Genomic DNA, 15,528 nt, shown 5'->3' with positions numbered 1-15,528 from the left:
TTATTAGCTCCAATTATTTCTTTCAGGGTACATAGAAGCCAGAAGCTCATCATCTGACGCACCAGCCTTGGTGGTACACATGCAAATTAAGAGAATGAATCATTTTTAAAATAGGTCACTGGGCTTTGATAATTTTAACACCTAACAATTTAAGGCATCTTAGCGTTCCTTTTAAAATGCATACATTGAATACTTCAGTTACACATTCTCAGGAGAATATGTTACTGGTTTTACAATTTACCATTTTATTTTGCATACCCATTCCTTAAGTCATCACTATCAATGTTAAAATGGATAAAAAAGTTAATTGGTCAATGTCTGAGGCAGTGGTTCATCATTTTAAAGGATGTGGGCCTTGCATTAGCTTAGCTAAAATAGCGCACTTGTCTGTATATAAAGCACTTTCACTGTTTTAAATGTATATACTGTTTTCATTGCTACTATTGTGGAATGATGGTGACTTTGCCATAACACAATATGCTTGCTGGGTTTTTTCAAATTGTTATGTTATGTTACTGTTAATGTCATGTTCACCAGTCAGTTTCTTGGCGCTAGGGTAATAGGAACTGATCAAGCTGCTGGAGGAGCCGTTAATAAAAATGGGGTAACCCAAAAGGATACGGACCTGGGTGTAATGCGGTAAGAATAAACAATGGTCTAGAACCTATTTCTTTAAGGAAGCCGATTCAATCAGCACATATTCAAACATTTATAAGTTCCTGGCCGTTCATTATATATCCACACCAAACCATAAATGAACTTACAGCCTGATTCATGTAGGTAAATTGCACTCGCAAAGGCCCAGATTCTGAGAATCAGGCCCTTTGCGAGTGCGATTTTTGCATTTGGTATTCATGATACCAAATGCAAAAATCGCTATGCAAGAATTCGCATATTTGCGTGGAATGGCATTTAAGGAATCTCTAATAGAGATTCCTCAAATGCTATTCATGACACAAAACAAAATAGCGATTTTGGACTTTTGGGGCCGCTATTTACCGACAGGTCAGACCTGTCGGTAAATAGCAAAAACTCAGAAAAATGCTTTTAAAAGCATTTTTCAAAGTTGCATGTAGCACACACACATGTCCTTTGGACATGTGTGTGCGCAACACCTGTCCAAAAGTGCATTTTAGGGGTGCTATAGGGTGTCCTTTGGACACCCCTGGCACCCTTAAAATCGCTATCTCAGTTGCGAGTAGCAATTTGCTACTCGCAAATCCCCATTCATTCCTATGGGCCTCTTGGCCCATAGGAATGAATGGGGAGTATTTGCGAGTAGCAAATTGCTACTCGCAAATAAAGAACATGTAGGAATCGCTATTTAAGTAGCAATTCCTACATGAATGCCGTTTTGCGTGTCCTCAATAGCGAATCGCTATGATTCGCTATTAGGGACACGCAAAACGGCATGTACATGAATCAGGCTGTTAGTTACTTAGAAAGGAGAATATCACTACAGGACCAATATATCAAAAGAGAGGAAAAACAATGTTTAAATTATTGTCTCTAATCACAAAATTGATATTTTTTACAGTTTTGTCAATACTTTAGAGTAAAAGGTTGCCCAAGGGGAGCGTGCACAAAAAGAAGTGATCAAAGAAAAGTGCAGTGAATCAAGGGAAGAATGGAAAATCAAAGAAGTAAACAGGATATTCACATTAATTTTCTGTCATTACGGTCTTGCGATTTCCGTAATACAACAACCTGGCCCATATGAAGGTTAATATCAACTAATCTCTAAATCATACAAACACAACAGTCATGTCAAATGTGTGCACTTTTTTGCAGAAACTGGGTCCAAGGTGAGAATAGTATCGTCGACGTTTCGACTCGTCTTAAGGTCAACCGGTGAGTTAAACCTGGACCATGCGAGTCTTCATCAGGACATTCAGGACATTGTTTATTCTTACCGCTGGAGGAGCCGTGGCCGTATACTTGTCTGCAAAGCATTGTTTTTAGTAGTTGTCTGAACCTCATATAGTTGGGAATTGTTCTAATCTCGAGGGGGACAATTACTGAGATTCTGGAAACACCCATTCTCTTCATTTGAACATGGGTTTTGTCAGGTAGTTTATATGAGTGGATCTTAGAGTTTGTTTGGGGGTGTTCTTTTGAATAAGGGCTGTGATAAAGGCTCAGTTTTTTTCCATTGAAGGCTTTGAAAATAATGCAGCCAGTTTTAAAAATAGTCCTTTGTTCCACCGGAAGTCAGCGGAGCTTTTTCATCATGTGTCTGGGTTGTTGAGAGATTTACTGGGATGTCTGATTCTGAACTACTTGAAGCCTTTGATTGAGGCTTTTTGGTAGGCCACATAGAGGAAGTTGGCTAATCTATTCTGGGGATGACTAGGGCTATTATAGCTTGAATAAGTGCCTCAGGGGTGAGGAATTTTCCAATTTTCCAGATTCTACAAAGTAGTAGAGAGCAGGAAGAAATTACTGCTTCAAGCTGGGGTTTCATAGAGAGTTCCTCGTCAATGAGGACCCCTAAACATTTTTCTGATTCCTTGGGGGAGGGAGGGGCACCCATCTCAGAAGGCCAGAATGATGCATTCTAAATGTCAAACTAACTCCTAGTGATGAAAATGTCAGTTTTATCTGGGTTTAGTTTTAGATGGTTGCTGTTGATCCAATTATGGAAGAACAGCATTGTGTTTTAGAAAACCTCCTTTGATTCAGAGGAACATGTCAAATGTGTTCAATAATTTTTTGAGGATGTGGACAAGGGGGCATATATACAGATGAAAGAGATGTAGAGAGAGGAAAGATCGCTGGGGTACTCCGCAAGTTAGATAAACTTTGAATGAGTTGAAAGGGATCAGGCAGATAGATTGTGATCTATCTCTTAAGAAGGAAATGAACCAATCGAGCTCTGTACCCTGCTACCCCACAGCCTAAACCCAGTCCTCCAGAAGGTTATGGTGAACTGTGTCAAAAGCCGCCGATAGATCGAGGAGAACCAGCTTCTGGTTGTGCAGCCAACAACAGTTAACCAATAATGCAAACACAGAAGTGCACCATCACAACATCTTGTACAATTTGCGTAATTCACCGGTTTACCTCTCCCCTCACTATGCAAGTATTAACACGAGTGTATTTGTGGGTCAGATAATTTGTTAATACATGTGGTAAAGAAAAACAGCAGTGCTCAGTGCGACAAGGGACATTTGCTGACATGTAGAACATGTTACTATCAGGACGTCTTCTGTGGAATGTTGTTACAGGCATTGCCTGGTCCAGCACATAACAATAGTTGTTTGTTTACCCCCACTCTCCTTCTTTTCCCTTCCTCGTTGGACAGTATGCTACAGCAATTCCCCAGGAGGGGGGAGTGGTGAGGTGTCATCAGGGGATTCAGATGCTAGAGTCAGGAGGTAATTTTGTAAGGTGTCCCAAATGCCTTTGGGCCTAGAGCTCGGAGGGAGCAATTCAGGATCGTAAGTGGTCAACTGATCCCTCCAGTAGATTAGGTTTTTAGCCATTTCTTACATTTCAATGCCCTTCCCCTTCCCCATCTGCATGAGATCCTTCATTTATTTAATAATGACCAGAGTGCCGTACCTTTCCTAAAACTGGGTTTCACATCTGTTACATGCCCCAATATTGCCATTAGTGGAGACAGCTTAACCGTTTGGTTTGGCCCTATACAGGCCGATAGGCCTGTATAGGGCCACATATCCATGTGAGATGGAAATCCACACCTGCTATGCTATAGTGGGAGCAGTTGTCATCTAGGCAGAGATGATGGTGGTGTAATCTAACAGGTGTAATATTATTCTATGTAAAAATGTATAAAGTATGATTCAAAGTCTGCTGCTAAAGGTAATTCACCCGTCTGCATACAACAGTCCTGGCATTGCTCATCTGTAAGGGCTGTACCAAATTATAATTCCCAAACAGTGCGGGCGTACCCGGCTCGGATTGATGCCTCAAGCTGAGCCATATGATATAAGATGTAGACCAGATGTCTCTGGGCGGAGGTCTAAAGCAGGGTATGTATAGTGTTTAGCATGGGTGATTCCTGCAGGAAGCCAGGGGTAGCAACGTTTACGTTTACATAACCGGATGTAAAGTAATTGGTCCAGTGGGATTGGTGATCCCTTTGTTTATAATTGTTCACGGGTAATAATTGTGGTGCCAGACTAGAGATCCCCCCATGTGGAGACCCAGACCACTTGAAGCATCTGTCAGCATGCTGTTTTGTGTGTTACCAAAAAGGATGGGTGAAAATGTATAGGAGTTAAAAGAAAATGAAGCATGGGTTTTGCAAAGTGTCAAGCCAGTTTGCTCCATGCCCCAGTTGTACAGGGACAATTGGGTCCAAGGTAGCTGCTATGTCCCCAAGTAGGAAGAGGGAGGTAAGGGGCCATAAATCCTTGTTCTATAGCTATGTATGGTAAAAAAGGGGGAGACATGTACCAAAGTATGGTAGAGTGCACTTGAGCACACAAATGCTAGAGCTCCATATCATGTGCTTCGAAGGCACCCTAGAAAAGTGCTGTCTGACCATGCCCCACTGACGACGTGGCTGTCTTCATGCTCCGCCAGTCGTAATAGTTACTTTTTTTTAACTCCTTGAAGAAATGTTGTCCTGGCAGATAAGGAATGATAAGAAATAGATAGAAGAGTTTGGGGAGTATGACGATTTTTCATGAGAAATACACATCCCACCAGGAACAATATCCAGTGAGCTATGTTATCTGTTGTTTTGGAGAGACCTGTGCCATAATTGACTTGAATAGTCTCTTCCCTATGCTGCAACTCAACTCCCAACTATTAGATCTCAGTAAGACACCATGCCAAATGAAAGTCAGGGTGGAATCATCACATGGCTGGACTGAGAGGGATTATATTGGATGTTTCTCAGTTGATTTGAGTGCCTGACAGTCTCCCAAAATATACAAACTCATGCAGGACCCAATTCAAGCTGTCCTGTAAGTCCCTCAAATATATTTTGATCTAATATCCATATCATGATACCAGCAAGTGTCTGGTAGGACATCTGATTGCATATTTGCAGTGATGTTGCAGAAGCTTATCAGCGAGGGGCTCCATAGCCAGAGCAAAAAGCCACAGAAAAGGGGGACACGCCTGCCAAGTGCCCCGCGTGATGAGGAACGGAGAAGAGTTGGCACCATTGGTCTGCACCCTGTCAGTTGGATCGGAATAAAGGAGGGTGATCCTTACCAAGAGAGATGAGGGAAACCCTATGCACTGAATGAATGCATTTATTTATTTGATAACATGCATGAATCACCCCCACATGGGTATCTCGGCACACTGTCAGTATAAGTTGAAACTGGGATAAAATATAGCCGTTTTTAATGCTTTCCTACATTTCTTGTAGTCAGGGCTGGTTCTGAAATTAAATGATAATTTGTGCCAAAGGGTAGGAGCCAGATAGGAGAAAGATCTTCCACCCCATCTTGATCATCAAATGCGGGGGACTACCAGTAGTTCCTTCACACTGGAACGTAAGTTCCTAGCTGGGTGACTTTGTTGGAGCCTCTGACAAAGATACTCTTGGCCCTTGCCTAGCCAGGCTTAATAGGTTAGGCAGAACATTTTGAATATTATTGTGTTGTTTACTGGCAGCCAGTGAAGGGATTTTAGGAGGGGAGCAGAAGCTGATCTGGGTGGTTGATTACAAATCAACCTTACTGCTGGGTTTTGCACAACCTGAAGTTTCTACAATAGAGACTCATTTGCAGAGGCAAGTACCACATTGCCGTAGACCAGCAGACTCACGACAAGAGCCTGTACCAAGGTTTTCCTTGCAAATAATGTAAGAAATGGAATGACTTTCTTCAGTAGCGCAGCATAGGGACACAAGTGTTGTGAGGTAAATTGGACTTGGTCCTCCATGTCAAGTTCCTGATAAAACTTGAATCCTAGGTTTTTTACTACTAGGGATGAAGGCCTTGCCTAATTCTGGTGGCCTCCAATCTGGAGTCAACTAGGTTTGAGATTTCCGGAACAGAGTAATCTCTGTTGTCCTTGGGTTCAGCTGTAAGAAAATATCTGACATCCACTTAACAATCTCCTTCATGCCCTCCAAGAAGCTTCCCTTTAATTTGTCAAAATCCTTGCCAAAGGACAAAACTAGCTGAGTATCATCTGCGTCTGACAGGATCTCAAACCCATATGCTCTTATGACTTTTGCGAGGGGAGCACGTAAATGTTAAACAACGTGAGGCTCAGACATGATCCGTTTATCAATGTGCCTGGGCTTGGCTTTGTAGGCTCCCAGCAAGATGCACTGCATCCTACTTTTCAGGAAGTTCTGAAGTCCTAGAATCAGGTGAGGGCAAGCCCTTCAATCCCGACATCTTGGAGTCTTTGGAGTAGCTCCACATGGGACACATTATCAAAAGCTGTGGTTAGGACTAAGAGCACGAGCATAGAAGGCATAACAGCAACTAATGAGCACCTGATGATGTAAGTCACAGCCACCAGTCCTGATTTGGTGCTATGGTCTGCTCTAAAACCTGATTGTGAAGGATCCAAGTGGTCCGCAATGGAGTCACATAATTCCTGTGCTGCCTGGAGTAGCTGTGTGCAGGCAGAAGGAGGAGTACATTATTTGAGAATTTTAAACAATTCCTCAGAGCAGTTTTCCACTTGATCGATTCGATTGCAGTTTAATTTTTTGCTAGCCTTTTTAATGTTGCAATGGTATCCAGAGAGTGGCTCCTTAAAGGCAGTTTTGTCATCTAAATCATAGTTGCGACACCAGCGTCTCATAAAAGTGATAAATAGTGCTTTCCCGACTTTCAGCTCTGCCATGGACCAGGGTGACAAAGGTCAGAGTGAAGTGTTAGACCAATTTTATCCAAGGCTAGATTCATAGCAGACTGAAAGTCTGCCAACATTTGGTTGACTTCAGGACCTTGCCAAATGGTGAGAGATATATGAAAGCCTCCGAGGAGTTAGGAGAGACATGATGCCAGCGTCTAGTGGCACCTTTGTTACCCTGTTTTCTCACATCTAATTTTCGAGAGTTGGCAATCTTGAAATGGATCAGGGCATGATCAGTCCATGCTAGGGGGAGGGGTGGTTTACACAGTATATTATTCAAGATAGTAAAAGTCGAGCCTAGGGTGCGGCCAGCTGAGTGAGTGGGGCCTGAGTTTTTTTGCTAGAGGCCCAAGGCATCTAAGTCAGCTAACAGCTGGGCCATGAATGTGTCCAAAGGGGCATCAAAATGGTCATTAAAGTCACCTAAACGTATGACATTTAGAGTAGATATAACATGGGTGGCAATACTTTCAGTGAGATGATGATTAAAGTCTTTTTTGGCCCTCTGGAGGTAGAGCAAGGCTCCTTTCAAGTGGAATGTAGTGGAGATTTCTATTTTGAAAACAAACATGTCTGCCCACTCTGTTATAAGGGAGTTGATGAGAGAGACTTTAATGGTGTCTCTAAATAGAATGGCAATGCCTTCCACTGGTCTACTTTCTCTATCTACTCTATTCATTAAATAGTTGCCTGAGAGAGATTGCGTTATAGCAGGTATAGAGCTAGGATTTAGCCAGGTCTCGTCAGAAAGCCCAACTAAGGCCTAAGTGAAGAGGGAAGCTCCCAGCATTCTTTAGTGTGTTTTGGTATGGATCTCACATTGCATTGATAATTATTGATAGCAAGAGGGAACCTGGAGGCAAAAGGTATTGCGACTGGTCTGAAGGCCTGTTCTTTCTATAGAGTGAATAGGGCTCTTAGCCGGCTCTGTGTCTGTAGACATTGCGTCAGACCAGGCATCATATTTGTAACTGTATTTATACATAAGACAGCTCATGGGACCCTGATTAAAAGCTAACTGCTGAGCAAAGCACTCTGTGCCAGTTCCTACCTGTACTGACCTCCTGCCAGACAGTCATCAAATAATCCCATTCCAGCAATTTGAATGCCTTGGTGGCGTTGAGGAACGTCGCCACCATGGCAACATCCGGATTTATAACTTATGGGAGCACATATAACGTACACAGATTATATGATGTAAACACCCATGGAATAAAGCCTTATTGGTCTGTTCCAACCAGATAAGACATTAGAAGACTAAGGCGATTTGCTAATATTTTGGCTAGAATTTTGATATTGGAATTGATAAGTGATAGGGACCGGTAGGACTCACAATTTTCAGGGGGGTTCCCAGGTTTGAGCATGGTGATAATTTATGCTTCTCTCCTGGAGGGGGGAGCATGCCAATTTTTTTTCTTTAATTAAGACAGATTTTACGTTCAGCAGGGGCACAGCAGTATACCTCTTATAAAAATCTGTGAGCGGCTCCGGGGCTTTACCATATTGTAATTGCATAATTGCTTCCCTGATGTCATCAACTTCAATGTATGTGGCTAGAAATTATCTTTGGTGGAGGCTTAACCAACCCAGCGCCACTTCCTTGATATATCTATCTATGTCAATTTCCTGTGTCCAAGCGATGTATACAAGTTTTCATAGGACGAAGAAAAGACATGTAAACTATCTGGGGTATCTCTAATGATTAAGTGTTCTCTATCTCGAATTTTGAGGTTATAATTTGTGAAGCATGGTTTATGCCTCATTGTTTCCAGTAGGTGTCCCTGGTGTTTCCCTCCCCATATACCCATGACCAACATATATGACACGGTATAGGCATTCTCTTTCAACCGCCTCCAGGAATTTCCTCAGTGCTATTCTAATCTTTTTGGACACATCAGGGTCATTTGAGGAGCCTAGTTGGGTCTCCAAATAATTGATTTCTCACTCTCTCATTAACGCAAGTTGTCTCTAATGTAACGTAAGACACCTCCACTTTTGGCGATACACACTCCTCGCACCATAACATTGAATGCTTCCCAGAGCATTTCCATTTCTGGGACCAAGTCTTTGTTCTTGTAAAAAAAAAGTCAAGTACCTCCTGTCTCAGTTCCTCTCTGAATACAGTGTCCAGCAAAACTGTAGGGGATAGTCTGCATGTGATATATAAGAAGGACCGAGTAGTGGTCTACATAGGTATGCGCTAAGTGTGAGACCCTGTGTACCCATGTACCTAGTCCTCTAGAGATAAATAAAGCCTAGTTGAACCATTATGTGCCCAGAGAAGTCATTTTATTCACTCACACAAATATGTTAGGCATCATTGGTGTGTGGCTAGGGCATGGGATCTATCTAGGGATGCATTCAATGTGACATTAAAGTCTCCCTCCCAGAATATATCAGTGGAACCAACGTAAACTATCTTCCCCCACTGTCTATCAAAAAAGGAGGCATCATCAGTGATTGGACCACTAACAATCAACTATGGTGACTGGTGTGCAGGCAAATCTACAGTGTACATCAATCCCAGGGGGTCGTCTAGAGAGCCTTTTGGGGTATACTGAGTGTCTTTGCAGATTAGAGTCACAGTGCCCCTCCAGTATGGAAGCTTTGCAAATATTTGATTTTCATTCGTCTTGATAGCAACTCCCCGCCAAGTTGATACTGATCATGCATACATGCTATACGGTGAGCTCAAGCATGTGGTGGAGACATCACTTAACAGAAATACTGCACAGGATAATAATAATAAAGGGGGACTAGTAATCCTCCCAGACACCCTGATGAGTCTCCCGACTCAGATTAGAGGCAACTGACAGAGACCGCAGCAGGAAGCTAGAAAAACCATGTCTTCATATTCTTATGGAAGGTAAGCAAGGAGTGACAGTTCCTAAGAGTGGCCGGGAGAGAGGGCCAAGGTCCAGGTCCAGGTAAGCAAACAAGCATCCCTTCATGTGGGCAAGACGAAACCTGGGCGTGGTGAACAGCGAGAGGCTGGATGATCTCAGCTGACAAGTAGACACGTGGGGGCTTATTAGGATGACGGGCGGACGAAAGTCTGCCCGCCACCCTAGCAGTGCTGGGACCAGACGCCAGACGTGCGGCGGTCCTGCACCACTGATTAGGATGCGACCGCCACCCTGGCAGTCGCATTCTGCATTTCCAACCTAGCGACAGGTGCTGCTTACAGCAGCACCCGCCACAGCGGTGAAAAAGCATGTTGTGCATTCCCATGCACAAAGTGTTAGGCACTGTGCGGCGCCTGCCACCTTGTGCATGGGAAAGCAGGGGGTAGCATGTGTACCCCCCAAGTGCACCCACAATCTCCAACCACCCGGGCCCCCAAAGCACATCCCCACCGCCATGGAAAGACCTTTCGGAACAAGCATCATTATATGGTTGGCGGAGCCTTCCAGGCACTAGCACCATATAATGCCCCAGCTCCGCCCAGCGGGCAATCGTAATGATTGCTAATCTGTGGAAATGTGGCAGATGGACTTTCCGTCTGCTGCGATACCCCCACCATAATAATATTCAGGGGGTAAATCAGGTGGAGATGGTGGGCGGATGCCGTCGCCGTCCAGGCAGTGGTGATCCGCATGCCATCATAATCACCCCTTTAGTGCCTAACCAGACCTTGATTGTATAAGGGAGCTAAATAATGTCTGGCCTTGAACCTATAGCACAAAGCCTTGAATTCAATGCACTTATCAGTCTTGCATCAGTGCAATTGGTGAAACAGGAGATAAGCTGAGGCGCACCTAGGTAGTTGGAAGAGTAATCGGTCTGCTGCATTCTGAATAATCTCCAAATGCTGAATGGAGGACTTATCTGCACCCAAGTACAGCACATTGCCGTGATCTAATCTAGATATCACCAGGGCTACATTAACTAACTGCAGGGCTGCAGGAGAAATTAGCCAAATAATTTTCTTCAGACACTTGAGAACCAAAAAACAGGCAGCAGTGGCCTTGGACACCTGTGGCTTCAGGGAGCTTGTTGTCAATAATAAATAAATAAAGCCAAGATTCATGATGTCGCCAGAGTTGGTACAGGCCCGAAGGAGTCCGGCCAATGGCTCTCAAATTGGCAATTTTATTTTAATATTAAAGTATTTCAGTATATCGCTCTGGCCCTGAACATCACAGGGACTACACTGTGAATCACTCTGATCCTGAGTATCATGTGGGCGACACTTTCTGTGCCAACATGCTCTTCTTTCATTCTTTATTGTCAGCATTTACTTAACAAGGACTTACATTACCTTCCCTTTCAATTTTGTTTATAGATTGATCTTTTTTTGTTTTATCTATTACATTTTTCTCAATGTTTCACATAAAAAATGGCTCCATAGCATAGGTCTCCGCATATTGGACTGCAAATTATGTATCATCTGCTGTATTATGTATGCGCATTCTGGCCGCATCGCTTTTCGTATGCTATAAATATCCAAATCTTCTCAGGTGAATGCTTTGCACTACACCCCACAATCGTATCCATGTAATTTTTCCCAGTGCTCTATTTCATTTTGTTTAATTAGTTGAGAGCACTCTTTCCTTAGTATTCTATTTTGTTGCCCTCATCTAAAGTATCAGTTTTTGTCACATCAAGGACTTTAATATTCTTCTGTTTGCCTTCCTGGTTGAATCAACATTCCATAGGAGGGACCAGGGATGGTATAGAAATGGAAGACGAGGAATGGCAGCAGGCAATGTCTCCTCTCCAAGAGTCGTAGCAATACCAGCTCGTCTCCGCCTTGTCCAACTAAAACTTCTCCACCGTATTTATGTAACGGGGCCCCAACTGGTACGAATTTTGAAGGGTAGATGAAGGCCCCTGCAGGCGGGGATGTGGCCAGCTGGGAACCGTTTTTTACATAGTTTGGGAGTGCACACACATCCGACCCTTCTGATGCGAAATTCGTGATATTATCAACACTCTCCTGTCTGTGCAGCTCCGAGTGGAGGCCCGTAGGTGTCTCCTGAACATTTGGGAGCCAACTGATTTAAATGTTTGCAAGACGCAGTGGGTAACGCTGGGGCTAATGCTGGCTAAGAGGAATATCGCCCAGCTGACCCCTTCCACGGCCCAGGATTGGGAAAAGGACTTGGACTGGGCAATGTTTAGAGAAAAGAGTGTGTATGTAGCACATGGATGCCCTAAGAAATTGTCACGGGTGTGGGGCCCTTGGAATTCCTACCGTGGAGAAAGATCTCATCCTCCCTTGGCCCCAGCAATGGATGATCCCCCGTCACCCTAGACTTTCCGTCAAGTGTAAATGTATTTTTGTAAACTCACCTACTGTACCAACGATGCAGATGGAGCTGCTCCCCCTGAACTGTCATGCTATTGCTGATGTTTGTTTGTTTCTTTCTCAATAAAAAACGTTTTACAAGAAAAAAAACATTCCATAGGAGGCACTTTGAAATTCTTTTCCGAGAGGTGACCTGACAGAAATGCTTTTAAATTTTCAACATCACCTCACATTCTTTTAATATATTTAAGTTGCTTTCATTCTCCCCTGAAATAACTTCCAGTGATAGCAGTGAAAATGCTGCAAGTTTGGGAATTAATTCTTCCAGTTATGCTTTTTCTTATTTTTCCTATTGTTCCTATTCTTATTGTTTCGCTTGTTTGAACAGAAAGACAGGGGTTCCTCGCTCACCTCTATCTAGAGGCGGCTGCTGCTAAACAGGAGGGGGATAAAAAAATCTATATGCCTGCAGGATGGCTGCCGTGTCCGGGTCAACTTCAGTCATTGACACGCAGGAAACACACAGGCTCTGCTATCCTAGCCGACACAGCATTGTGATTGGTCTGAGCTCGTGGTGTGGCGCTCAGACATCTATATGTGCTTGTGCTTGTACTCCACCTCGGCTGTGCAATACAGCAGTTGAAGAAGATGTAAAGTGTGCATGACTGTTTGGCTGTCCCAAGATTGCCGGCCAAATGGTCATGCAAATGTGTGCTCACCACTCCTCCTCCTGGCCCATCCTCTGGCCAACCGAGCCCCACCCGCGCCACACCTAACCAGAAATAGAAAAAGTTAATAAAATTGCTTTATTATCATTTTATTTTTCCTCTTTAAACTGCTCAGAGAGCGAAGCTCCTTTGCCTTAATGGAGAGCCGCCGCTGCCTCTTTGGATTTTAATATTGTCATTGGTTCTCTGTTCAGTTTGTAAATGACTGGGTCCTTGTCCCTTTCTGGCACAAGGGTTACCTGCAAAACATTCTGAACGTACCTTTGGATGTCAGAGTCTGATTAATCCTTTTTCACATTTTTAGCATTTTGTTCTATTTTCAACAAAGAAATACTACAAAGGATGCATACACTACCTATATAAAGCATACATCTGGTTGTCTTATTACAGTGTAATTATGATACCGCTATACACATCTAACAAGATATAAGTGGTATTCTACTGTAAAAACATGCTATATCTAAGTTTGTGACCACGCAGCAGGGAATGTTAAAAAAACACTTGTTTTCCTATTTATCATTTATGTCGAGCACAGCTGCAGACCAAATCACAATTAGGCACAAACCTAAGAAAGGGAAAGCCAATTAGGAACTACAACTGAAGAAGCAATGTTTCACTCTTTCTTAAGACATTGCTTTCATTAAAAGTCTATAGTGATTGTGATTGTCGGATGTTAATCGATAAAAAAACATCCTTTAAAAAAGAGATCTTCAATTTTGGGCACCACTTTCTTTTACACTTATGGGGCGGAGATAGTAGTTCACGCACTTGATTTAGAATGCTGGAGCCTCACCTAGCTCCGCTAAAGCAAACTCTTGACCTGACAGCCCATCCACCATGGGACAGCTAGGGCACAGTGGCACGAGTCTCTAGGGCAGAGTTACTGTTACTTTTGTTCTCTACCTAGGAGTGCCAGTCAAGGTATGCCAGTCCTGCAAAGGGAAAATAAACAATTGTCCCTACACATAGGGAGAAAATTCCCTTCATGTCAAGACTATTGGTTTTGAATTCTGAAAATAAACTAATGCTTTGGTTTGCTTTCAGAAAACAAAAATCTTTGCTTAGTGGGCTCATCAATCGTTGTGCAGATTCACCAAAGGATCATTGCCCTGTAAGGAGCTGCAAAAGGATTGCTTTACTTAAGGAACTAAGGGGCAAATGTATCATTGTATCGCACTTGCACCCACTGGCAATTCAACAACTGAGTCAAATTTAACAAGCCACATGAGGCCACCTAGCATGACCCTGCATGGCTTGATAAATCTAGAGTAATGGAATGCAGCGCATATTGTTAAGTTGTTGCGTTACTTTGGCCCAGGTGGGAATTCCATGGATGGAGAGTGGGTGTTTCCATGCATCCACCCAGGGATTTTGGCCCATTCCCAGTTTTACTATTGCTGGTAGATCTGGAAATTCATAAAAATTTTACGCCTCCCCAGGTGAGGTGTAACTGAGAGAAATATTTGTATTTCTCCTAGTTTTTCCCACTTTCTGTGTGTGCTGCATTCTGATGCACACAAAGAAAGAGAAAAAATGCCTTTGAGGACTGTTTTTGTGAAGGAAGGTATCACTTCCTGCACAAAAACCATCTTGCCTGCAGTACCTGCAGCCTTGCCCCGTGGCGTAAGGATGCCAGCATTGGCGCTAGGCAGCAGATTGTGCGCCAGTGCAAGAAAAGAACTGGAATGCGCAGTATAATGTTAAATACAGCGCATTCCTGTCCTTCCCCTTTCATGCATGAAATAATGTTAAATCTGCCCCTAAGATTCCTGCCTGTTTGGAAGGGATCTCTTAATCCAATGGGTGGACCTCTACTAGTGTATTGGAGTCCATGACATTCATTTGCGAGTCAACGAGCTGCACTCTGGACACCCTCCGGACACCCTTAGATTGAGCAACTATGAACAGTGAATAACTCCGGTCCTGAGCATCTCAGGGGACCAAACTGTGGCTCACTCTGTTCTTGAGCGTCACAATGGCGACACTCATTTATGTGCCAACATGCCCTTCTTTCATTCTTTATCAGTTGTCAGCAATTTCCTGACGAGGGCTTATACCACCGTCACTATGAATTACTTAAGTAGATTGATCTTGTTTTGTTTCAAATAGTAAAAAAAAATTCACAATAAACTGCCCTTCACTTCTCACTTTTCTTTCACATAACAAATGACCGCATAGGCAAAAGCGTCACAGAGAAATGGCAGCCATTGAGCAACTCTTCCTTCCTCTCCGCATCAGTGCTGCAATGAGAAATGGCAGCTTGTGTTTTTTTGCATTCAACGGTAGACCAAGCTGTCACCAAGCCAGTTCATTTGCCAAGGTCGCCGGGGACTATTCCTCCAAAGATGATCACAATATAATAAACGTGGGCTCCCAATAGCATGTCCAGTGCAATAACGAAAATTCGATGTACTAAGATCAGCTTTTTTTATGATGAATGCAGCTATTTTTACTGTTCATAGTTGAATTGTTTCCCGTTCTATTCCTATGGTTTATATCATACCAAGAACATCTAAAAATTCTCAATATGATATCTGATCATATACTATTTGGCATAATTATGTCTGGTATTTTGGTAAGTTTATTAACCATATTAAATTTTGTGTGATGTTTTTGTCGCATGCAATGCGAATATTGTTTAAATCCGTACCAATTTAACAAGAAATTCTTTTTTGCCTGTACCTGGTTTGTAGGCTGGAGACAGTGTGCTCGCATTGTAATTATGTAAACTGATAATAAAAAAAATTC

General features: G+C 43.0%; 1 protein-coding gene across 1 annotated transcript in view; it reads left to right on the top strand.

The window, feature by feature from the left end:
- Positions 1 to 15,528, top strand: part of LRP1B (LDL receptor related protein 1B) — a 3,812,342-nt gene that overhangs the window by 3,114,975 nt on the left and 681,839 nt on the right. The gene's annotated exons all lie outside the window — the stretch shown is intronic.

The sequence above is a fragment of the Lissotriton helveticus genome, chromosome 3_1 (assembly GCF_964261635.1).
Source record: "Lissotriton helveticus chromosome 3_1, aLisHel1.1, whole genome shotgun sequence".
Lineage (NCBI taxonomy): Eukaryota > Metazoa > Chordata > Amphibia > Caudata > Salamandridae > Lissotriton > Lissotriton helveticus.
The sequence above is the reverse complement of the archived record's forward strand: the minus strand, read 5'-3'. Positions and strand labels throughout refer to the sequence as shown.